The 27,730-nt window shown below is 33.7% G+C and overlaps 1 protein-coding gene across 2 annotated transcripts in view; it reads right to left on the reverse strand.

Moving 5' to 3' along the window:
- The window catches only part of LOC101891534 (BMP-binding endothelial regulator protein), a 242,739-nt gene that overhangs the window by 102,761 nt on the left and 112,248 nt on the right, over positions 1 to 27,730 (reverse strand). The window lies entirely within an intron of this gene.

Consider the following 27,730-nt stretch of genomic DNA (forward strand, 5'->3'; position numbering starts at 1 on the left):
TCACAAATAAATATTTCAAATTCCTTACCACTGGTGGGGGGAAATTCGAAATTTATGAGTGAATCAAGTAATCCTTGTCAGGATCACGTCGGGGTCACCAAAAAATGTTTATTAATATTAATTAAAGCAGATATACACAACACTTGAATTGTGTAACCTTGGTATGTTTACAATTTCTTGTAATCTACCAAGAAAATTTATTTTTGCTTTCTATTTATACATTTTTGAATTCATTAAAACTAGCATTTAAAGTTAACTAAGCAATAAATTACTTCAGCCAATAACCCATGCAATGTGAAACCAATCGAGGTGTTTCTTTATTTAGGCTATTGGCCTGCATAAGGCAAACAATAATTATATAGGTCAGTTATATGCTGACATAGAATAAAATAATAATAAAAACAAAATTAAAAATGTGTTAGTAAAATATGTTCTTTTGAACAATAATAATATTATTCCGAAAGCATTGAAGAGAGGTGTTAATGAAAACCGCATTGTTAATTTAAAGATCAGACGGTGTATTTACCGTTTCAATATTTTCTTTTTCTCAAGCATGTACGAACAAGTTTGAATGCGTCCTTTGTCATATATCTCATAACTTGGTCATAACACCTTCATTAGTAAATGTCAAATTTCAATATTTATTTATTAGTTGTTTAAACAAGGACAGACATGCAAGAACAAACATGTTCCCTCCAAAGGAAGGACAGACGGGCAGACAGACAGTCAAAGTCATTCAGTCGTAAATATTTTCCCACCAAATCGAAACATTGGCAAAGCGCTCTCCTACTTCCACCAATCGGGCTTGTTTGTTATATTGATATCAATAAATTTGAATTTTTAATTAAATTATATTGTCAGACATGGGGGTGTCTCTGGCTACATGCAACTAGCAAGAGTGTGTGTGTGTGTATGTGAGTAGCTCTTTAAGCGATTTGCAATTTGCAACTACCAATTTTACGGTAGAATTGTACAACATGTTCGAACATGTCTGTGGGCCAAATCTCACATGGAAATCGCTTAGAGTTGAGGTTCTGCTTTACAACAATTTTAGATTTACACATGTCCATTGTGGGTCTTGTTGTTGTCGTTGTTGCTGCTGTTGTTGTTGTTGTTGTTTCTGTGTATGTTTTAAGTCAATACATGTCAGGCCAAGTCAAGTCAATTTAATTTCAATTTCATTCATTTTGCGATTGAGAGTTAATTCTAGTTTTTTTTTTTTGAACGACAACAACTGCAGACAAGCCTTGTTAGTAGCTCTTACATAATATTCAGATTAACAACAACAAGACAGCTTATAACAACAACGACACTTGATTGATCTACTAATTGAAGAAATTAATTCAAGTGCCATAAATAACACAATAATCAGCTGCACGAATTGCATCGAATTGAAAAAAAAATGCATGGGGTGTTCAAAAATGCCTTCAAGGGGTTTTAGAAAAAAAAAATAAGTAAATAAATGAACTTGTTTTGGGGGTGGACCTTATTAATTGCCCCGTTTTAAGTGAATAACTAATTGTTTTATTATGCTGAATGATTATGGGAGATTTTTTACAAGCAATTAGAAGCATAAGCATTGCAGGAACATGAGTTGTATAAATAATACTTTTAGAGGTCTTTAAAACTTCCGATAAGTATCTCAGGCAGATATTATCATTCATTTACTCTTCCAAGGACTCCTAATAAATCTTTCAGCCATAGAATATTGTCATCGTCCGTGACATCATTCGAGTTTGGATCTCTACCACACCATTTTGAGTGTATTCCTATACCTTTATAGACTTATCTCGCTGCCCAGTCATTGAAATACTTGAGATATCTGAAACTGGGTAAATAAGCAATGACTCTCAGCGGTCAAACTCACAGGACTGCACAGCAAAGGGAGCCAGACAATACATTCAGGGTCCTTAAAACGATAAACGATCCTTCAGTTCGTCTATTTAGGCAGGCTAATACTCCACCTCGTCAAAGGAGGTATATATGCCACACAAAATGGCATTCCAACTATGCTATACACGAAGCGTAGATATTTTATCTGTAATATCCAGATAACATGGATAGTGCTTCTATGCCAGACAAATATCATAAATATTGTATTGTATCTATCCTATCCAGGAAGCGTGAATATTGTATCTATATAAGAAATATTATATCTATACTATCCAGAAAGTGTGGATATTGTATCTGAAGTATGGATGTTGTATCTATGCTATTCAAAAAGCTTGAATTTGGTATCTATAGCACTGGTGTTGTATCTATAATATCCAGGAAGCTTGAATAATGTATCTACATCAAAAATATTGTATCTATGATATATAGGAAGCGTGAATGTTGTATTTATATGAGAAATATTGTATCTTTGCTGCCCAAGAAGCTTGAATATTGTATCTATGATATATAGAATATTGTATCTATATCAGAAATATTGTATCTATGCTATCCAGGAAGAGTGAATATGGTATCTACAGCATGTATGTTGTATCTACGACATATATCTACGACATATAGGGCAGGAAGTCTTGACAATCTTAAGAACTATGGTAGTAGTTGCCATGGAAGAGCTAAAGAGACAACTAGTCTCCTGGGACGAGCTGAAAGGTCTGCAAGCGAACTAAAGGGTCTGTGAATCACAATAGACGAGCCGGAGGATAAACAAGCGATCTGGAGATTCTGGTGAGCTAAAGAGTCAACATGTCTTCTCAGGTGTGCTATAGACGAGCTGGATAGTCAGCAAATCTCTTTATTCGAGCAGGAGGGTATGATAAACTCTTTATAGAAGGTAGAAGGACAGCGAACTTTTTTAATCAAGCTGGAGGATCAGAGCTGGGTACGAGCTGGAGGGTCAGCGAATATCCATAGATGAGCTGGTCACGAGCTGGAGGGTTAGCGAATCTCTCTCGACAAGCTGCAGGATCAGCAAGCCTCCAAAAAGATCAGGCGATCTGGAGGCTCTGAGAATCTCTATACAAAAGGTGGAAAGCCAGCGAACCTTTATAGGTGAGCTTGAGGGTCTTCGAATCTCTATAGACAAGCTGGAGAATCAACTAATTTCTATAAACGACCTAGACGATCAGCAAATTTCTATAGACGACCTAGAGGATCATCGAATCTATGGATGAGCTGAAAGGTCAGCAAATCTCTATGGACGAGTTGAAGGCTCAGATCACCGACATAGATACAATATCCAGTGTGATTGCTTGTACAGTATCCGCGCTTTTTGAATATCATAGATACAATATTCACTCTGTAGATGAAATATCCATTCTATAGATACAATATTCACGCTCCTTGGATAGCATTGATACAATAACCATGCTATAGATACAATATCCGCGCGTGCTGGATAGCAGAAATGCAATATCCATGCTATAGATACAATATTCACGCTTTCTATATGTCGTAGATACAACATACATGCTGTAGATACCATATTCACTCTTCCTGGATAGCATAGATACAATATTTCTGATATAGATACAATATTCTATATATCATAGATACAATATTCAAGCTTCTTGGGCAGCAAAGATACAATATTTCTCATATAAATACAACATTCACGCTTCCTATATATCATAGATACAATATTTTTGATATAGATACAATATTCAAGCTTCCTGGATATTATAGATCAATTGTACTCCAGGTCATCGATAGAAAGACCAGTGCCGTATGTTTTTTTGTCAAATCCTTAACTCTAAGGTATAATTTATAGATCTTCAAAAGATCAAAAGGTTATTTTTAGGAGTTTTTAAGGCAAAAACTTTTCAATGGCTTTTATGAGTAGGAATCCTTTTACAGTTCTCCTATTAAGTTATACGTTATGTGAGCTATTTTACAGGTTTTCATTGAAAAGGAGACCTTGTACACGAAGGCTTTTGGAGACAGAACATTACAAAAGGATTTGATTTGATTATTGAAAATACTTACATATATTTCTTGAATAATGATATCTCACCGTTGTACATACCTAGAAATAAACAGAACATGTGCAGCGTTTAGAAACTGTTAGCTTTGATTCAGATTCAGATTTCTAAATTCCTATTTTTATAGATGTAATTCCGGCCAACATGGCATATTTGGATAGTATTTGAATATGAGTGGGAGTACTATAAATTTGTATGCTATTGTTTTAATCAAGGCACTATATCTACTTCTTACAAATCAATAGCCACCCTGTCCACATTTACATTTTGCCTCGTTGTCATCGAAGGATATAAAAAATAGAAATTTATTATAATTGGAACTGTGGCACAACAAGATTAACCAATAAATATTCGCAGAGTTGAGTTAACAAAACAAATCTTGACCAACGACACCGCCACCGCCACCGCTACCCCCACCACCAACAACATCACTTTTATGTGATTTTCATTAGAATTCTTGTCGTGCAAACACGTATTTTGTTAATTTGGTTGTTGATTTTTTTCTCGATTTTTTGGTTTAAACACTTTTTTTCTGTTTCGCCTGCTCTGGCTCTGATTTTGTCGTCTATGGGGTGGTTGGTGTTGATTGGTGTCTGGTTCTTTGACCAAAAAATCGAGAGACACTCGAATGAATGACAATTTCTGTTGTTGCCCCGAAACTGGTGTTGACGATGGTGATGGTGGCGGCGTCGGTGTTGCTGTTGCTGTTACTGCTGCTGACATGGTGTTAACAAAAGTATTGACAAGAAACAAGTATTTATTGCTATTTAACACCTCAATAAATACATGCTATAACCCAATCAATAAATTATTTAAAACTAATAAAAATCACGATTTATATAGCATTTAAATCTTAGAGACAACCGATTTTGTGTTTTTTTGGTGTTCTTTTGCTTTTATTTAAATTTCTTGGAAGTGTACGCTTGCTTTAGGCGTTATATGCATATGTTTTTACTGGGTCTAAAGAATTTTGGGGGATTAAGAAATGATCTACTTAATTCGGATTTTTTTACGTTGGGCGCCATCATGAATTAATTTATGAAAACCCGGATTTTCATAAAATTAGCAAATATCAGCATACAAAAGAAAGCTGAAGTGTATAGACTGACCTACTTCCTCATAAAAACATGGTGGCAAATTTATGTTGGGCGCCATTTAAAAATTTAAAAAAATATATTAAAAAAGCTTTTTATTACAATTATGGAAAAAAAGTTTGGTGCGATATATTGAACAAAATTCTAACTAAAATCTAATAAAAAAGCTTTGCCCACAAGCAAATTAATAACGTTGGGCGCCAGTTTCATTTAAAAGAGCTGCTATTCATAGAGTTGTCTGGTTAAGCATTTTTTTTATTTTTATTTTTCATACCAAATAGAGTAAAACGATTAAGTTGGCTTCACTTTGAAATATGTCCAAAAATATTAGGTTACCTTAGAAGAAAGCTGCTTCGTAGAGTAAAATTTCTTACAATTTTAGGTTGTAAGCCATTTGTTCGAGTTTTCATAATAATTATGAGATAAAATGTTTAATTGAGCACCATTTAGTTCAATTCTAGTATGAAACAGATTTCTCAATATTTTATAAAAAAATGTGGCATAATAATTATTTTGGGTGCCAGTTTGCTATACTCGTTGCACATAAAATAGCTTTTGTGCAAAATCTAGTCTTCAAATCTACTTTTAATTGCAATTCACAATCCCTAGCCCGATGACTAGCCCAAATATTGTATATAATATTAGGTTGGGCCACTAAATTATAATGTACGAACTTGAAACATACGCATCTACTTTTTAAGTTGGGCGCCATTTCGAATAATATTTTGACATTTTCATAACAGTTATAGTAAATTTAATTTGTTGTACAGCATTTTGGATCAATTTATGTTCATCGGCAGATTAGACTATTTTTAATGTCCTGTGTATTTATGTTCGGGGCTATTTTGAGTAAAATTATGAATATTTTGGCAAAAGTCATTTTGTTTGTTTGTCTGAACATCCTACATTTCATTATTAGTAAGCCAACTATAATTAGATTGGGAGTCATTTTATATTAAATTATATCCAGTCAAATTTCCATATATTAATTTGAACTCCATTTTTTACTAAATTCTCCAGTCCATCTAAAACAGCTGCTACATATAACTAGATTAACTAGCCTAATTTTCCTATATAATTTGGCCATTTTTCAGTTGGGTGCCATTTTGTAGGAAGTTATATTAAGTTTGATTTCTATGAAATTATTCTTGCAGATATAGCCTAATCTGACATGAAAAAATATTCTGAAAATTCCTAAAAAAAATTTAATTCGGGCGCCATCTGTAATTTTCTTCCGTTGAATCCAATATTCCTGATTTATGGCAACATTTATTTGGTCGCAATTTTAAACAAATTATTAGTAATATTTTTTGTTCTCGGAAAGTTTTTATGAGAATTTATTCAAATTGAAAATGTCTTACTTCACAAGCTTAGTTTTTACAACAATGAAGGTAGTTTTTATTTAGTTGGGCACCTTTTTTACAAAAAAAAAAAAAGTTTTGAAATTGTCTCTGAATAAATATTAAAAATAAAAGTTATTTAGTTGGGCGTCATTTTGGACTAAATTATAAATTGTCAGATTTCTATGACAATAATGTCAAATTTTACTAGGTAGAAGCCATTTGAAGCAAAGTTATTTTTCCTAAAAAAATTGATAGAATTTAACGTGGGCGCCATTTTAAACGTTTGTTTTAATTTAAATTATTAGCGTTATTTCTAAAATAGCTTTTTAGTTTATTTTTTGTGAAATTGTGGGAAATTAAAGCTATTTCAAAAATTGAACACATGTTTTTAGGTTGGGCGCCATTTTCACTAGTCTAATTTTTATGATTATATTTAAAAGCCATTTAAAACAAAACTATTAATGATATTTTTAAATAGCTTCTTAGTTTACTTTTAAAGGCATTTTTTGAATGAAAAAATATTTTGAACAAAACTAATACAAGCCTAATTGGTCACTATTTCGAATACAATTATATCTACATCGAATGTTGTAACTACATAACCAAGACTGCCTAGCCAAACTTTCCTAATAATCTGCCACCATTATAGCTTGGGCACCATTTTAAACTAAATTTTGAGTAGCCTAATTTCCAAGACAATTGTGACAGTACTAATTTGGTTAGACACCATATTAAACGAAATGGTTATTAATATCCCAAAAATGGGTTTCTAGTTTACTTTTCATGCAATTTTTTTTTTTGGTTTTAATATAAATAATTATGGCAAATATTTTAAATTGGGCGCCATTCTAAACAATTTTTAGATTGACATATAGGCAGAAAGGCTAATTTTTCCTGAACATTTTGGCCTACCTTTTTAGTTAGGCGCCAACTTGTAATATAGTATGAATAGTTTACTTACTTCGATAAATACAATCTAAACTAAATTCAAACCAATATTTTAAAAATAACCTTCCTCCTCTACTTTCTATGAAAATTTTGGCAAATATTGAGTTGGACGAAATTTTGAAAAAATCCTATACTCACGAAATTGCTCGAAGCCTGATCTGAAATGCCCACTTTTATACAAGTCGGACTAGGCAATTTTTCTGAATATTTCGCCAATTTTTTAAGTTGGGCGCCATTTTGAACCAATTAGAGCAAAATATTTTTCATGAAAATTCTATAAAATATTAGGTACGGCGCCATTCTGAACAAAACTATTTTTAGAACAGTGTTGGCTTGTTTGTTCGAGATAATATAGTATTTTGTTGTTGCAAAATGGTCAGGCTTAATCCCTTTATTGTTTTTTTTTTATAAAAACAACGTTTGTTTATTAGTGGAGAACGATGGTAATGTTTACCAGGGGGTAAGGTACGGAATGCCTAGGTTTCGGATAGAGCCACCAATCCTCATCAGTTCCCTTGTTTTTTGTCTGAGAAGTTCTCCTTAGAAGTTATTTTAAAAATAACTTCTATAACAAAAAACATTTTTTACCCAAGTGACTAATAAACAAACGTTGTTTTTATAAAAACAACAATAAAGGGATTAAGCCTGGCCATTTTGCAAAAACAAAACTATTTTTTATAAAAATTGCATTTAATTTATTTGGGCGCCATTTTATTTTATTTTTTTTAATTATATAAAGTCTAGCCCATTTTTCATAAAAGTATATGTGACATTCGATGCCAGAGGGCTTATAAATGTTTTTCTTCAGACAGAAAAGCGTTTACAAGCCTTTGAATGATATAAGACTCAATAATGGTCACTTATAGACAGATCTTATTTAGACGGTAGATCTTTTTCTCGCTTTGTAGCGACAGTATACCTTTAAGAGATTTTACGTAGATGGAACAACTCTAGCTGTTCGTTTAAAATAGAAAGACTGTAACCGGCCTTCAAAAGACCGAGTGTCCTTTAAAGGACTTCTACAGACTGAATGCAACTTTTGGTCTTTAACGGATGTAACAGAAGATCTTTTACATGTCTCCTTTAGACAGAAATGAGGTATGTCCTATTGGGTCCAGACGTCATCAATCAAGCCAATCTAAAACATTCCAATTCAATACTTTTCAATCAATATTCCACAATGAAATATGCATTCAATATTCTTTGAGTTCATTCATTTTCATCTTATCTGGCAAGTTAAATTATGTACAAATTGGGAAAAAGAGAATATAAAATGAAAAAAAAAAAAAATCAACACAGAATAACAACAATAATAGTCTCAAATCACTTCATTAGTTGCAAAATATGGTTAACCGAAATTAATAAATATAGTCAACGAATGGAGTTGAAACACAAAAAAAAAACACAAATAATATTCAAAACGAAATATGGGTAAGGTTTGCTTGTTTTTTTTTCACTTCGTATAATTTTTTTTTATTTGTGAACAGATCTCCAAATAAATAACATGGCGCATGGCGCCAGTCGAAAATCATTAATTTTTTTAGTCGATTTGCTGTTTTTTTTCTCTGTTTGGTTTTGTTGTTGGTATTTTGTGGGTTACGAATATAAATAATTAACAGATATTTATTGTGACTAAAAAAAAAACTTCACATTCGCATACATTGTAGACGATTTTATGTGACTATTGAAGAAACGAACGACACGCACACACTCACTCGTTTACTCACTTCCAAGAAAGTCATAAATTTTATGATATATGGATTTTTTATATAGAGTGACAGATACGTTTGCTACGTTTCTCTTTTTTATGTTCTGTTTCAGTTTATTGAATACGACATATATTTTTTGGGGCAGGGGGCGGCAGTGACTAAGGTAGCTTTCAATGTAGGTGCCCTGTAAAGGGAGACTAATTTGGAGGGGTTTTAATAAATTAAAAAGAGGCCTGAATGAGATTGTGCGTGAGAACACATTAATAAACGATTTGTCAAAGTTGTCAAGTGACAAAGGATGATCTAGGATATATAACAGAGATATACTAAAAGGAAAGATTCAATTAAGAAATTGAAAGTGGAACATTGGAAAGGTAATCTATTATCATATTTCACTCCTATTCCACTTTTGAAAGAAGGCTACAAGGAAGAGTAGAGAACAATGTTAATTATGGAAAAATCATGTCTATCTAGTATAGGACATAAAATGAATGGTATGAAAAATAGATTGTTTATTGATTATTAAAAAGGGAGCCTTATTTTAAAAGCCTAACGTAGAAATCAGAAGAGAAAAATTGTGGCAAATGTATTACGTTGGGCGCCATTCCAAACAAAAATAGGACATATATATTTTTTAAGACATTTATTAGAAACTAATTAGTTTGACCACCAAAATTGGCCAAAATTATTATTGATATCCTAAAAATGGGTTCTTAGTCTACATTTTATGAAATTTCTATCAAATATTAGGTTGGGCGCCATTCTGATTAAACCAAATTTTCATGCAAATTGTATAATTGCTTGGATGCTATTCTTTACATAATTACTTAAGGCACTCCCTGACAATTATTGATATCCTAAAAATGAGTCCTAGTCTACATCTTATAAAAATTTTACCAAATATTAGATTGGGCGCCATTCTAAAAAAAACTAATTTTCATGTAAATTATATAAAATTTATTTGTTTGGGCGCCATTTTAAACTTTCCCCGACTAGTCCACTTTTTATAAATGTGTATGTTACGTTCGGTGCCGTTTTTCTATAGATAGAAGGCCGTTCAAAACTCTCTCCTATAAAAAGAAGGCCTTCTACAGGGTTTCTACAAACAAATGCTTTTGACAAGACTTCTATCGAGAAATTGGACGTAAATCTTTTAAAGCTCTTCTTTACACATTATCTCCTCTTTGGGATTTTATTATACAAGAGATCTAAAACCTGACACAAAGCCGCCACAAAAGACCTTTTATGTGACTTCTTTAGAAAAAAACAAGAGCTGTGTCCTATTGGGTCCATAAGTTTCCAATCAAGCCACTCTGTATTCCACTAATTTGGTTCGACGCCATTTTAAACAAAACTATTATTGATATCTTTAAAATGGATTCCTTGTCTATTTTTATGGAAATTTTAAAAATTAGGTTGGGCGAAATTTTGAAGAAAAATTATTTGAACTAGTTTTTGAAAATTTTATATTTTTATACCCTCATTTAATACGACCAAAACTACGACTAAGGGTTTAAGACCCTAGGTCTCTTTGGACCAAATCCGTTTCAGGACATTTGGAGTCGATCTAGCGATGTCCGTCTGGCTTACTGGTTTAAAAACCATTAGAAAAATTAAAAGTCAAAAGTCAGGCGGGGCCGACTATATGATACCATACACCACTATGCATATTTAGTAGAACTCCCGGAACAAAACAATTTCTTTGATTTGATTGAATTGGTCACCTTTGGCACGAATTATAGCCTCCAAACGGCCAATGAAACCACATGCTGCCCGAATGTTGCTCTGCGGTATTTTGGCCCACTCCCGGCGAAGCGCTTGTTTGAGGTTATCGACACTTTGTTATTTTTTAGTGCCAACCTCGCTTTCCAAAATACTCCAGACACAATAGTCCAACGGATTGGTATCCGGAGATTTTGGTGGCCATTGTGCGCTATGAGCGAAATGAGCGAGAAACCTCATTTTGTAACCATTCTTGGGTGGCGCGTGCTGAGTGCGATGGTGCTGCGTACTGTTGGAATGTCACAGGTCTGCGGCCAAAATGTTTATGTACCCAAGGCTTTAATAAACCCTCTAGCATATTTTCGCGATAATATTCGACATTTATTCTGATGCCACGATCGATTAATACGAGTGGAGAGCGACCATCGGCTATCAAGGTGGCCCACAGCATCACCATGGCCGGCGCTTGAGTTCTGGTGGCCAACTGAAGGTACACATTTTCAGCTGACCTCTTTGGCAAGTAAACACGATCATTTTGTTGGGAAAATCAAATTCGGCAGTTCACAACTGTCGGCCAAGTGAAGCTACTCTTTAGCTCTTTTGAGTCTATTTTCTTTCCGTTGTGGAGTAAGTTCTTGCACTTTTTGGAATTTCAATGGCTATACCCCGAGCTCATTTTTCAATATTTGCCGAATGGAATATTGCGATATGTTCAGCTCACGAGGCATTTTTCGGCCACTGCGACCCGGGTTTCGAGTCTATTTTCTTTATGATGTTGTGTAAGTTCTTGCAATTTTTTGAATTTCAATGGCTTTACACAGAGCTTATTTTTCAAAATTTGCCGAATAGAATATTGCGATAAGTTCAGCTCACGAGCCATTTTTCGGCCACTGCGACGCGGGATTCGATCAAGTCGCTTCTTTACTTTTCGAACATTTTCTGCTGATATTGCTGTTTTTCCGTCCATTTCCTTGACATTGGACTACGCTACTAGTATCACGGTTACGAGCGATGATACGACGCACAAAAGATTTATTCACATTTAAATGCTGTAGTGCTCTAACGATAGCCACTTGTGGTCTTCCAGCTCCTCACCCTCAAAGGGTCACAATTTTCAATACTTTTATTTGTCATAACTTGCAAAACTATTCAGCGATTCTTTACAACTTGCTAGAACTAAATATTTCTCTCAACCAGAAACCTGAGACGAATATGGAAATTATGAATTCGCAAAAAATTGGATATAAATGTTCGATTTTCTTGTAATTTTGCCCATACCAATATTTTTACCGGCATGAAATGAAATATGAAAATCGAATAATTCGAATCAAATACCTCGCACATATTTTAAGATTTTTTTAAAAATTATCACATATCTCATATAAAGTGAAGGAAGTAACCAATGTAGTCCAAACCGGGCACGTCGCAATATTTATATCATATTTATTTAGGTCCGATGTGTAATTGAAATAGTTAGTCCATTTCCTTCGGAACCTGCCCCATGCAGGATTTACAATTTGAGCTGAGGTCAAAATATATTAAATAATACTTTTTAACTTGTTTTAAATTTCTGTAAGTATGGGTGGGATACTTGTGGAAGACCGTTTATTGGTCTGCTGCATTTATTTAAATTTTCCCATAGATAGAAAACATTTTGACTCAGCAAAATATTCAATTATGGCTTTAAATACTATAGACAACGTTCACACCGAGCAATGTCAATAAACCTGCCAATTTGATATGTGATGTGGTTGTTTTTTTTTTTATTTCGGATTGCAGTCATTTCAGATTTCATTGATTCGGACACACAACAAAAAAATCGAATGAAGAGCAGGCAGACAGACCTTTATCAATCTACGTGAATTGTAAATTTGATTAAACAAAAGAATTTTACAGCAAAAAAAAACTGCAAAACAACAAAAGCTACAACGTAAGTAAGACTGTCAAAAAAATAAATTCATTTTGTGCACAAATTATAATTCACATAATCGGCAACCGCAAATAAACCCTGCAACGAACAGCAACAACAACAACTGAATTACAATAATCTTTTGTTTGGCCTTTGTGGCTTCAGAACACAAATTGGTTCATTGATTCCAATTTTTTCCATTTCAAATAAATTACAAATGCAAAAACAAAATGGATTGACTCAATGCATAAAATTAATAATTTTTTGGTTTTTGTTCGGTTAAATCTCCAGATAATTTCAGAACTCCTCTTTTGTGTGCGATCGTTCGTTCATTCATTCATTCACCCGTTTATCGTTAATGAAAATCTTTGTTGCCACATGGCAATGGCCAGACAATCCGAGCAGAACCATTGGATCGAGCCATCAGCTCAAATATCATCTGTTCGATTGACTTATTTTTTTTTTTCAAAACATTTTGTCTGTTCACATCTCCCCCTCGCTTCCCTTCAACCAAATATGGACATTAGTCATATTAGGAATAACACGATGACACATTCTTAAATTGGGGATCACGACATTTAAATTTGATTTCGAACAAAAGCCCCAACTGACAGCTACAACAGCAACAACAACACTAAAGTGCCAATATTGTCTACACAGAACACAGATGACATGATTTAAATGTTTGCAAATAAATTAATTTTCTTTTTATGGTCATTGTCCGGTAAAACAATAATAATAGCAACAACAACAACAACCGAAACAATGGCCATAACAACAACACATGTCAGACAGGGTTTAATGTAAAAAAATCAACAAATTTATGCGATGTTTTATGATTTAAACGAAACAAAAAAAATGCATTTTTACACTGGGCAACAATTTTCGGGTTCGTAGGGGGAATTACTGTGGATACGTTTGAGAAGGAAAATTACAGAGCAGGATATTATAATTATTATAAATATTATTATTATTATTATTATTATTATTATTATTATTATTATTATTATTATTATTATTATTATTATTATTATTATTATTATTATTATTATTATTATTATTATTATTATTATTATTATTATTATTATTATTATTTTATTATTATTATTATTATTATTATTATTATTATTATTATTATTATTATTATTATTATTATTATTATTATTATTATTATTATTATTATATTATTATTATTATTATTATTATTATTATTATTATTATTATTATTATTATTATTATTATTATTATTATTATTATTATTATTATTATTATTATTATTATTATTATTATTATTATTATTATTATTATTATTATTATTATTATTATTATTATTATTATTATTATTATTATTATTATTATTATTATTATTATTATTATTATTATTATTATATTATTATTATTATTATTATTATTATTATTATTATTATTATTATTATTATTATTATTATTATTATTATTATTATTATTATATTATTATTATATTATTATTATTATTATTATTATTATTATTATTATTATTATTATTATTATTATTATTATTATATTATTATTATTATTATTATTATTATTATTATTATTATTATTATATATTATTATTATTATTATTATTATTATTATTATTATTATTATTATTATTATTATTATTATTATTATTATTATTATTATTATTATATTATTATTATTATTATTATTATTATTATTATTATTATTATTATTATTATTTAATTGTACCACGACCAAAGAAAACGGCGCCCGATATATTGGATTATAGTTCGCCATTTAAACAGATTATAGTTCTACTTGTAGTGAACGGCCGAATTTGGTTTTCCCCGATGTGAAAACATTCGTTGTCCGGCAGTTTACAAACAAACAAAATGATCGTGTTGCCAAAGAGGTCAGCTGAAAACGTGCACCCTCGGTTGCCCACAAGAACGCAAGCGCCGGCTATGGTGGTGGTGTGGACCGCCGATGGTAGCTCTCCGTTTGTATTAATCGACCGTGGCATTAGAATAAATGCCGAATATTATATGTGGAAAATATTCTGGAGGGTGTATTAAAGCCTTGGGCACACAAACATTATGGCCGTAGAATTAGGACTTTCGAACAGGACTCAGCACCATCGCACTAAGCACGCGCCACCCAAGAATGGTTACAAAATGAGGTTCCTCGCTTCATTTCCAGACCACAATGGCCACCAAAATCTCCGGATACCAATACGTTGGACTATTGTGTCTGGGGTATTATGGAAAGCAAGGTTGGCACAAAAAAATACCAAAGTGTCGATCACCTCAAGCAAGCGCTTCGCCGGGAATGGACCAAAATACCGTAGAGCAACATTCGGGCAGCTTGTGACGGTTTCAGTGGCCGTTTGAAGGCCATAATTCGTGCTAACTTTTAAGACGATCTAACAATGTCCGTCTGACTGTCCGTCTGTTGTAATCACGCTATCTTTCGAACGAATTGAGATAGAAGGCTAATACATGCATAGTTTATCAGTAGGCAGGTTAAGTTCTTAAATGGGTCATGTCGATATTCGGTATTTTGATGATTTCAGCAACACTATTCACCGGAATCGTTTCAAATTTTGTACTGGATGATTCTAATGGTTACTACAGCATATGCAAAATTTTTTATGCAGGTCCAAGTTTTCGTATAGTCCCCATATAACGGTAACTCCAGATATTCGGTATTTTGACGATTTTAGCGACATTATTCTCCGGATTTGTTTTAAATTCACAAAAATTTTTGTATGCAGGTCCAAGTCTTCGTATAATGATACCTTCCGATATTCGGTGTTTTAATGATTTCAGCAAAGTTGTTTCAAATTCCCTACTGGAAGATTCTAATGGGTACTACAACCTAAGACTCCGTATTTTCATGATTTTTGCGACATTATTCATTATAATTGTAACAAATTTCGTATTTAAAGTTCGTAAGGGTACTCCAGCCTCTGAAAAAAAATTTCGTATACAGGCCCACGACTTCGTATAGTCTTCGGAGTTCAGTTTTTTTTTTTTTAATTTTTCAATTTCCTTCGAAATGGATTAGTTTTCAAGGAAAGTCGAAGCCATAATCGTGGATTTTTAAAGAATATGTTCTCCAGGAAAATCGGAGCCGTGATCATGGATTTTTAAAGAATATTTTCTCAAGGAAAGTCCGAGCCATGATCCTGGATTTTAAAGGAAAATTGTTTCAAGAACTGTCGGATTTAAAAAAGTGGACTTTTAAAAAATATTTTCTCAAGGAATGTCTGAGCCATAATCGTGGATTTTGAAGAAATATTTTCTCAGGGAAAATCGGAGCCATGAGCGTGGATTTTTAAGGAAAGATTGTTTCAAGGACAATCGAAGACATAATCGTGGATTTTTAAAGAATATTTCCTCAAGGAAAGTCAGAGCCATGATCGTCGATTTTTAAGGAAACATTTTTCAAGGACCGTCGAAGCTAAAATCGTGGACTATTTTCTCAACAACAGTCGGAGCTACAATAGTGAACTTTTAAAGAATATTTCTCGATCACGGTCGGAGATACAATCGTGGATTTTTTAAAGAATATTTATATATAAGGACAGATGGTATTACAGATGTGATGTTTATGGAATATGTTGGTGCCATTCCCTAATTTTACTAAGGCTGGCCACCATTGATACACAATTCCTGGTTGACCCGTCTGCCATCAGCGAATTACCTTTGTAACGAGTTTAATTTTTATTTTTTTACTTGTTTTTATCTCACCCTGTAATTTTTGATATGGCAAAATGCCGATTTCATCTATTTGATGCACCAAATACTCTAAATATCTTCAATTTCATGTGTGGCGGAATTTGGGCTACAAGCAAATTTGTCAAATTATATTACCCGTCCCACAACGGTCTAAAATATAAAAACTTAGTAGTATGCATGTGATTCCTTTCAAACTTCCAATTTTTCAAGGTTTAACACATTTTTTTCGACCTTGTAGTAGTACAATTGTTAGTTGTTACATTATTCCTCAATGGATGCATTATTTCTCAATGGCTGCTCCAAATCCCAAAAGTTTTGCTGGGTGGCATATAATTTGTAGGTGGTCTGTTAATAAAAGACTTCGGAAAGAGCATATATGTTTGGATCTTCATAAAAAGTCGATGTTCTTTAGAATATCATGATTTTTAAATGTAGAAGAATTTTGAAGATACAGACGAACCTTTGAAGGAGGTCTGAAAGATCCTCTACTTGTCGAACACTTTTGAAAGACTATCGAAGTTTTTTTTGTCTAGTGAGGATTATTGGAATTTCTCTTCCCTATAAAAGACTTTTTTAATTAATTCTGTTATAGATCATTCATTTGTGGAACATTTTGAAATGGTTTCTCCCATCCAACAACTCCGTAATTTATTATATTAAGATAGAACCTATACTAGCCCCGAAATGTATTCTATTAATGGAATAACTTCTATTTTTAGATCTCTAAAAAGTGTACTAACTATGGAAAACTTGTGGAAGCCTTCTTATAAATAGAATACCTGCCATGCATATATGCGGGGAGTTCTTTTCATCTACGGAAGTCCCCAGTCTATGTAGCTGCATTTCCGATCATCACATCGTCGCATGTCTCAGTTTCGCTTTCCCCCTATGTATGTTAATGAAATGAATTAGGAATTGATTTAAAACAATACACAATGGGTGGGAACACCACCAAATACCAATCATCGTCGTCGTCTGCTGCACTGCCATTTGGCGATTTTGTATATTTGAAATATTTTGTAAGACCCGCGCACAGCAAGTCAATCACAATTACAATGTTGTGCAGGTGAAGTCTTTTGATCAATTCCCTGCAATTTCAGAGAGTTTACAACAACAACCACAACGAACGACAGAAACAAATCACAACGAGACACAAAAGAAAAACGGCAGCAGCAACAGATTTAAATTCCTTTTAATTTCAAATTGAGTGATATCTTCAAGTGATTTCGTTTCGCCGCCACAGCATCTACAGACAATCTCTTGAATTTGTTGATTGATAGGTAAACGAAATGATGAAAACAAAACACGAAAAGAGAAGGGGACGCTCGTGTCCGACTATACTTAGTACAAAACGAAAACGAATGTCAATCATTTGCTCTGTTGCCCCATTGACCCCAAACGATGATGATGTCTGTGTGGCAAGAGCATCGGATTTTTTGTTCATTAACAGCCAAAGTAAACATCTGTGAATGGCCAAACGGAGCTGAGTTAACTAATCGGGCTGCCAGTCTGCCGGCCAGCCAGACGTTCATCGGACAGATGAACAAAAAAAAAAGGAAATAAACTAAACAGCATCATCACCCACAGCATCTGGCCGCTTAGGATCAGATGTAATTTTTAGATTTTTGTTGATTTGAGCATTTGAGTTTAGTACACCGTAATAAAATTTCAGATTTTCATGGTTCTATTATTCAAGTTTTTCCTATTTGGGAAGAATAATAGGGAAATGTCTATAAAAGCTATAATTCCGAAGTTAAATATTTCAACGTCTCCATATGTAAACCCTAGAAACCAACTATGACTTCAATTTCAAATTTTAGAATTTCAGCTTTATTCCTTCACCCAATACCAAATTTAGGAGCACTCATTACTTTTCGAAAATCTTTACGGCAGACACCAAATGTTGACATATATATCAAATTTCAGGATTTCATCTCTATTCATTCATACAATAGCGTACTATTTAGTAATTTAAGTACTTTTTGTACGATTAAAGTACACATTTCCAAATAACCAACAGAGATCTCAATATTAAAGGTAAGGACTCCAGAACTATCCTCTTACTCAATACCAAATTTAGTAACATTTAGTACTTTTCGTACAAGTATAGAACACATTTCCAAACCACCGCCAAATCTTAAACGGAGATACCATCATTAATCTAAATATCAAATTTCCGAATCGTATCTCCTTCAACCACGACCAAATTTAGTACCATTTAGTATTTTTCCTACAAATCCTGATATCAACATAGACCTTAATATGCTTAGCTCTACATCTTCACGCAATACCAAGTTTAGTAACATTTAGCATGCATGTCCAAAGCAATCTACATCTATTCATCCTAAAAACCAAGAGTGATCCAAAACTTATACCATTCAGTGTTTTTCGTACACATTTCCAAAACCTCCACCAGATCTCAATTTCAGCTACTTACAGAGATCTCAATATTAAATTTAAGGATTCCAGTCCTAACCGTTCACCCAATACCAAATTTAGTACCACTCAGTACTATTTGTACGACACAAACCACTGCCAAATCTCAAATACATGTTATAAGTATCTATATATCAAATTTCAGAATATTATCTCTATTCCTTCAACCATGACCAAATTTTGTACCATTTATTACTTTTCGTACAATTATTGTACATATTTTCGTAACCATCTCCATATGTCCAGGCTGCACATAAACAACGATCCTAATACCAAATTTCAGATTTTAAATACTATCTGTTCACCCAATGCCAAATTGTACCAAGTTCTTATCGTACGTCGTATTATAGTACATATTTCCAAAACCACGGTTCTATATCAATTTCAGATACCAACAGAGACATCAATATCGAATTTCAGGATTCAAGCACTATCTCTTCACAAAATACCAAATTTAATACCATTTGGTACTTTTCGTCCAAATATTGTAGACATTTTTGTAACCATCTCCATATGTCCAGACTACACATAAACAGCGATCCTAATACCAAATTTCAGATTTTAAATAATATCTGTTCATTCAATCCCAAATTGTATCAAATATAGTATTTTTCGAACAATTATAGTACACATTTTCAAAACCACGGTCGGATCTCAATTTCAGATACCAACACAGACATCAATTACAAATTTCGGGATTCGAGCCCACAGTACCATTAAGTACTTTTCGTACAAATACTGGACGCATTTCCAAATTACCGCCAAATTTCAAACACAGATACCATCAGTAATCAAAGTTTTGAATTTAAGAATTTTATCCCTATCCCATCAACCAAGATCAAATTTAGTACCATTTAGTACATTTCGTAAAATTATAGTACACATTTCCAAAACACCTCCATAATTTAGCCACTTACACCAACTGTTACAGCGATATGAAATTTCCGGATTCTGGTTATATTCCTTTACCGAAAATCGCATTTAGTACTACTTACTACTTTTGGTACAATTATAGTACGCATTTCTAAAACCAACTTTTCGGGCACTTGTAGTTCACATTTCCAAATCCACCTTTTTATTACAATCCTATCCCCAACAGTGGCACCAATAAAAAGTTTCATCCCTTCACTCAAAATGTTCCATATTTAGTACCGTTCAGAACAGTTCGCGCACTTAGTACACATTTCCTAAATCACCTTCATATATCAAACATACTTTCCAACCTTGATTCTCATGCCAAATTTCAAATAGTAGGATTTACAAAAACCCGTTGGTACATCTATCCTGCACTCCATCAATGACTGTCATTCCAAATTTCAAAATTACAGTTCATTCCGTTTGTCCAATACAACGTTTTAAGCTTTTAGCACTTTTCGTACCCTTTTAGTACGAATTTTCAAAAACCTAGTCCTATTACAGGGTGAAATGAAAAAACTGCAACCAACTTCAGACTGCTGTCAATTCTAAGCCAGAGCTAAAGAGTTGCTTCGCTTGGCCGAAAGTGGTGAACTGCCGAATTTGGGTTTCTTCGATGAGAGAACATTCGTTGTCCAGCAGTTTGTAAACAAACAAAATTATCATGTTTACTTGCCAAAGAGGTCAGCTGAAAATGTCCACCATCGGTTGGCTACCAAAACTTAAGCGTGGGCCACCTTGATAGCCGATGGTCGCTCTCCGCTCGTATTAATCGAACGTGGCATCAGAATAAATGCTGAATATTATAACGAAAATATTCTGGAGGGTGTATTAAGGCCTTAGGCACGCAAACATTTTGCCCGCAGACCTTGGATATTCCAACAGGACTCAACACCATCGCACTCAGCACGCGCCACCCAAGCACAATGGCCATCAAAATCTCTGGATACCAATCCGTTGGACTATTGTGTCTGGAGTATTTTAAGCAAGGTTGGCACTAAAAAATACCAAAGTGTCGATCACCTCAAGCAAGCGCCAAAATACCGGGAATGGGCCAAAATACCGCAGAGCAACAGTCGGGCAGCGTATGATGGTTTCATTGGCCGTTTGAAGGTCATAATTCGTGCCAAAGGTGACCAATTCGAACAAATACAGCAGAGCAACATTCGGGCAGCGTATTATGTTTTCATTGGCCGTTTGAAGGTCATAATTCGTACCAAAGGTGACCAATTCGAACAAATCTAAACTTTTTCTAAAATTTAATGCTATTTCCGACATTGTTTGCTTTCATTCAACAAAATTAAAAAATGTAAAAATCATACCGTTTGACCTTGTTGCAGTTATTTTTATCGCACCCTGTACAAGCCTACGCTCCAAGACTAACCCTCGTGCTAAGTTATAAGATTCTAGTTTCAGCCGTTTCGCCTGGGCGTTGATTCTCAGTCGATCTGCCGTATGTCACACAGCACTCTTAAAAATAGACTTATAGAGAGACGACTTGGGAGAACATTTTATTTCGGGTTTGGGACAGGTCAATTGACCTCCAAGATTGTGCAATTTGAAGTCAGTTTCTTTATTTTTGAAATTATATTCTGTAAATTAAAAGTGGCAGCATTTCTCTTCCGGATTTTTCGTCCAAGGTAATTTTACCTTCAACTTATTTTTAACATTAAGTCAATATTCAATTCCTCAAACACCAGTCCATTACCATGATTAAACATTTGTTATTTGACGCTTTAAAAGCTTCCATAAGATTTAGTTATCAAAATAAAGGGAAGGCTTCTCCTCCTACCTAACACCCCTCTTCCACACTCTGGGTATTTGTCACACAAATCTTGGATTATGTCCACTGTTGTGAGTCTATCTGACTTCATGTAAATCTGTCTCTAATTTATGCCTCCAAAAAGTATTGTCTTTCTGCCTATCGGTCCGTCTGTCCGACCATCTCGCATCTGTTTATCTCTAATCACGCAATATGACTATTGTGGCCACGTGTTCCATGTAATTTAACACGAAATTTATGTTTTTGTTTTTATTATTTCTATTGGTTTGTTTTTTCTTTTATTTCTTAAACCCTTCCATTTGCTGATGTTTATTTTGTAAAGCTTCCAAAATGATTTTTTTTGCTTCTCGGTTTTCTTGACTCAAGGGAGGAGAACTGTTGAACTGGTAACAATAAGAGGCCAACATCAAAAATTGTGAAATTTCAACAACAACAATAATTTTAATAAGCCAACAGCAAAACACCAGTAGACATTCCAATGTTGAAAACCCATAAAATGGATGGATGGATAAACCATCACCAAAACTAGATGGCCAAAACCGAACGAACGAACGCACGAACGACAACAACCACAAGACCCAACAATGAATGACAATCAAACGCTTAAAGTCACTCAAAATCTTATCATAAACTTCGCATAGATGTCAAAATCTATATTTTTAAGTATAAATAATTTACAAAAACAAAGAAAGCTAAAAAGAAAAAAAACAGCCATCATCGCCAAAGCATCTAGGCAGTAAGCCACTGCCTGCCTCTGTGGCCATAAACATAAGTTGTTCTTGTTGTTTTCATAGCATTATCGAAAAACTAAATGACAAGGCGCGCAAGCGCACCATCAAGCACAATAGAGCCCAATACAGGGGAGTTGGGGGAGAGTGAGGTGAGGTGACAAACAAAATAAATGTATAAATTATTAATAACAGAAAAGAAATTTGCATATTTCTACTGCAGACAGTAATCAGCCAGATGGACAGACCAATTTTTATATACCTATTTCTGAATTGAATTGACTGGCTGCCTGCCTGCCTACCTGCTTGGCAAGTGGATGGACGACAGCTATGCGATAGCAGCCATTTATCTAGTCTTGATAATAAAACGGAACAGATGTCCAGACGCGTAAAGCGCCAATGGTATTACGATAATATAAAATGATGGGTGATTTAATTACAAAGCTCGCAAAAGGGACTTGTTGGACTTTGACCGGGAATGAACCCCTCTGGCACATAGTGAAAAGGCGCCATGCGGAACAAAAATCAACAGCGGGGAGAATTCCTCTTGAAAGCAATATTCACTCTTGATGGAAAAAGTTGACAAAGAAAATAAAGTTAAGGTACATGATTTAAATGGGTCAATACCAACCACCGTTTATCTGTCAGCTAGTTACAAACCGTGAAAAAGAATCTCCAGAATATGAGGGTGCCTTGGCATTTGTATTCGGCCGGGCCGAACTTTGAATACCCTCTACCATTTGGAAAGAATTCGGAAATTTAAAAAAAAAATAAATAAAAACCAGTAAAGAAAATCTTAAAGTCGGGCGGAGCCGACTTTATGATACCCTACACCTCTTTCTAATTTGGTAGGGCTCCACATAACAATTAACAGTTTTTTATGGCAGAATTCAGTCATACATGATTATAATTATAATTTAAAGTTCAAAGGGCTAAATACGCCAAAGCATTTGTATTTTTTAAATTCGGACTTGTATTGCCCATTTGGTGCAAAATTAATTTGAAATCAGATAAATAGATATATGGGAGATATATCCAAATCTGAACCAATCTCGATAAAATTTGGCAAAGATATTTCTGAGCTGTGATTTGATATATTTCCCTGAATATCGTTGTTACGGAGTGCATATTACGGCTGTGGGTAACAAATACAACAAATCGGATGAACAATATATATGAGAGCTATAGCTATATTTGAACCGATCTTCACCAAATTTGGCATACTAGCTTCTAGACTTAATCCGGTCGCATGTGCTAAATTCCATCCCATTTGGACAAATATTAGACGTTTGGTGCACAATAAAAGGTAAATCGGACGAAGTTATATATGGGAGATATATCCAAATCTAAACCGATCTCGATAAAATTTGGCAAAGATATTTCTGAGCTGTATTTGATATATTTCCACAAATATTGTTGTTACAGACTGCATATTACGGCTGCGGAGGACAAAAATAACAAACCGGATGAACAATATATATGGGAGCTATAGCTATATTTGAACCGATTTCGATCAAATTTCGCATACTTATTTTCAGGCCTAATATGGTTGTATGTGCAAAATTCCATACAATTTGGGCTGATATTAGACGCTTGGTGCACAATAAAAGGTAAATCGGACGAAGATATATATGGGAGCTATATCTAAATTTTTACCGATTATCCCCAATTTCAATAGGGTTCGTCCTTGGACCAAACAAATGACTTGTGCAAAATTTAATCTGGATAGGACAATAAATGAGAACTGTACTTTGTTTACAAAAATTCATGGACAGACGGACGGACAGACGAACGGGCGGACATGCATAAATCGACTCAGAATGTGATTGTATGCAGATCACCAAAAGGAACTGTGGGTCTATATCGGTTCCTTTTGCCTGTTACAAACAAATGCACAAAGATATAACACCCTGACCACCTTGTGGTGTGGGGTATAAAAATACAATTCGTTATAAATTCACTTAAAATCTTAAAAATACCAAATATAGAGAGTTATTATTATTTTGGGGTCTATACGAAGACGTGGACCTGCCATTTTCTGTTACAGACTATAATACTCATTACGAAGTGTAAATACGAAATATTAACAATTGAATAATGAATAATGTAGAATAGTGTAGCTAAATTCGTCAAAATACCGAATATCGGGAGGTACCGATATTTAGGGGCTATACTAAGACCTGCATAGACAATTTTCTGTCACATACTATAGTACCTATTAAAGTCTTTAAACACGAAATTTGAAACAATTCCTGTGAATAATGTCGCTGAAATCATATTGGGAGGTACTGATATTTAGACTCTACACAAAGACCTGAACCTACATAGACCATTTTCTGCCATAGACTGTAATACCTATTAGGAAATTCAAACAAGAAATGTGAAACAATTCCGGTACCGTTATATGGAGACTATACGAAGACGTGGACCTGCATAGCCAATTTTCTGTCACAGGCTGTAGTACCCATTACGAACTATCATAACGAAATTTGAAACAATTCCGGTGAACAATGTCGCTAAAAACATCAAAATAGCGAATATAGGGATGCATAGTTATATGGGGACTATACCTAAGCCCATTTTCAATACCAAAAGTCCTGCAGACATAATATAAATTTGAGTAAAATTTTATCAACCTACTTCAATTCGTACGGAAGCTAGACTGATTTCCACAGACGGACGGATAGACAGACGGTCATCGCTAAATCGAAATAAATTTTTGCCGATCGAGAATTGTGGAGATGTGTGGGGTCTAAAATGTTTATTTCGAGGTGTTACAAACGGAATGATAAACTTAATATACCCTCCATATTATGGAGAATAAAGATAGGTAGCTTAAATTTTGCACCCAACCGACTTTTGTCTGTAGGCACGTCAAGTTCGAAGATAGGCTATATCGATCCACGATATTGTATAGCCCCCATACAATGGAACCCCCCGAAATTCGGTATTTTGATAATTTTAGCCAAATTTTCTAATAGAATTGTCTGAAATTCTACACAAGAAGTTCGTTGTGAGTATAATGTACTTAATATACCCCTGGAAGAGAATTGTCTACATAAGTCCATTATATCGTATGTTCAGTATATAACGGTTCTTCCCGATATTCGGTATTTGGATGATTGTAGCCAACTTTTTCAAGGGAATTGCTTGAAATTCCACACTACGAGTTTTTCGTGACTACTTTAAACCCTGAAAATGTATTGACGATAACGTTAGGCCCCAATTAATGGTACCCCCGATATTCGATATTTTGATGATTTTAGACACATTTTTCAAAGAAATTGTCTTAAAATCCACAAAAGTGGTTCCTTATGAGAACATTACCCCCTGGAAGAGAATTTTTATATAGATCCACGAGATCGTATGTTCAATAACAACGGTACCTCCTGATATTCTATAAATTCTAAGTCGATTAAGCGATGTCAGTCCGTCTGTCTGTTGTAATCACGCTATCTTTAGAACGAATTGAGATAGAGGGCTAACATTTTGCACACATGTTTATTTTTTTAATAGGCAGGTTAAATTGGTAAATGGGCCACGTAGGATCACGTTTTCATATAGCCCCCATATAATGGTACCTTCCGATATTCGATATTTTGATGAATTAAGCGACTTTATTAACCGGAATTATTTAAAATTTGGTATTTGAAGTTCGCAATGGATACTACAGCCTATGACAGAAAATTGTCTGTGCAGGTCACGTCTTCGTATACCCCTTATATAACAGTACCTCCCTATATCCGGTATTTTGGTGATTTTAGCGTCATTTTTCAAATTACGCATTTAGAGTTCGTAATGGAAACTACAGTCTGTGACAGAAAATTGTCTATACAGGTCCAGGTCTTCGTATAGGCCCCATATACCATTACCTCCCTATATTCGATATTTTGACGAGTTTAGGTACAATACTGACCGAAATTGTTTGAAATGTCGTATTTGAAGTTCGTAATAGATGCTACAGCCTATGACAGAAAATTGTCTATGCTGATCCAGGTCTTCGCACAGCTCCGATATAACGGTACCTCCCTATATACGATATTTTGATGATTTTAGCTACATTATTCACGGTTTATTTTGTAATGGCTTATGACAAACAATGCCTGTGTGGGTCCATGTCATATAGGCACCAATATAACTGCTGTATTCGGTATTTTTAAAATTTTAATAGATTTTTTTAAGGATTTTATTTTCAAATTTGTTCCAAATGGCGGAGGGTATTAACTTGTATTATTTTTAACTTATTTAAATTCAAGCTGAAGACAAAGTGGCGTATAAGTATTGTCAATATGTATACGCCAACCAGTTTCTTTATTAAAATTATAGAAAAATCACAAAATATGTATTTTCTACAATTACAATTTACAATTACAAAAGTATTCCCATCGTGAAATTAATGAGTATACCTGGACTCCATCTTAACTTCAACATTAAGGATCTAAAACACCTCTTATGTCGTCATAAATCATTAAAAACTTAAGAAAAATTTCCTATTTCCATATATCTCACAAACTGGGGTTATTTTTGAAGAATTCCCTCTATCCAACTAATGTATTGTTAACACTAATACTCCTTTAAATTTCTACATAGAATTCTTAAGAAAATTTAAAAAAATTCAGAATTTTCCAAAATTGATAAATTGTGACACTTACTTACTAGAACAAAAATAACTTTTAATATTTTATATTATAAGTAAAATATTTCTTCTCTTTAAAACTTTTGTCAAGTTCATTCAGAATTATTAAAAATAATAATCGAAAAATATAAGTATTTTCAATTTCTTTTTTAGGTTACATATGAAGAATTCCCTCCCTCCGTCGAAGCTTTGTTAGCATTTAATTACTCAATGTCATTTGGCGTATAAGTGTTGTCAATACTTATACAAATTTCCTCATAAACAAAACATTGTAAATCGTCGAAAATTATTTTATAACAATTTATACCCTCCACCTTGGAAAGGAGGGTATATTAACTTTGTCATTCCGTTTGTAACATCCTTAAATATTCGTCGTAGACCCCATAAATTATATATATTCATAATCAGCATAAAATTCTAAGTCGATTTAACGATGTCCGTCTGTACGTCTGTCTGTCCGTCTGTCTGTTGAAATCACGATACAGCCCACATTATTGAGCAGAGCAATTTGTATTGTGTCTTGGATGGTTGGTATTGAAAATGAGAGATATCGGTCCACGTTCTGGTACAGTCCCCATATAACGGTACCTCCCGATGTTTGGTATTTTGATGATTTATGCCACATTTTTTCACGGATTAGTCTGAAAATTGGTATTTGTAGGTCATAACGGGTCCCTGTGCGTGTGGCAAAACATTGCATGTATGGGTTCACTTTTTGGTATAGCCCCCATATAAAGGTACCTCCCGATATTCGGTATTTTATTTTTTTTGCCACATTTTTTCACGAATTTGTCTATAAATTGGTATTCGTTGGTCATAATGGGTTCCAGCTACGGTGGCAAAACATTGCATGTAT

The sequence above is a fragment of the Musca domestica genome, unplaced genomic scaffold (assembly GCF_030504385.1).
Source record: "Musca domestica strain aabys unplaced genomic scaffold, Musca_domestica.polishedcontigs.V.1.1 16, whole genome shotgun sequence".
NCBI lineage: Eukaryota > Metazoa > Arthropoda > Insecta > Diptera > Muscidae > Musca > Musca domestica.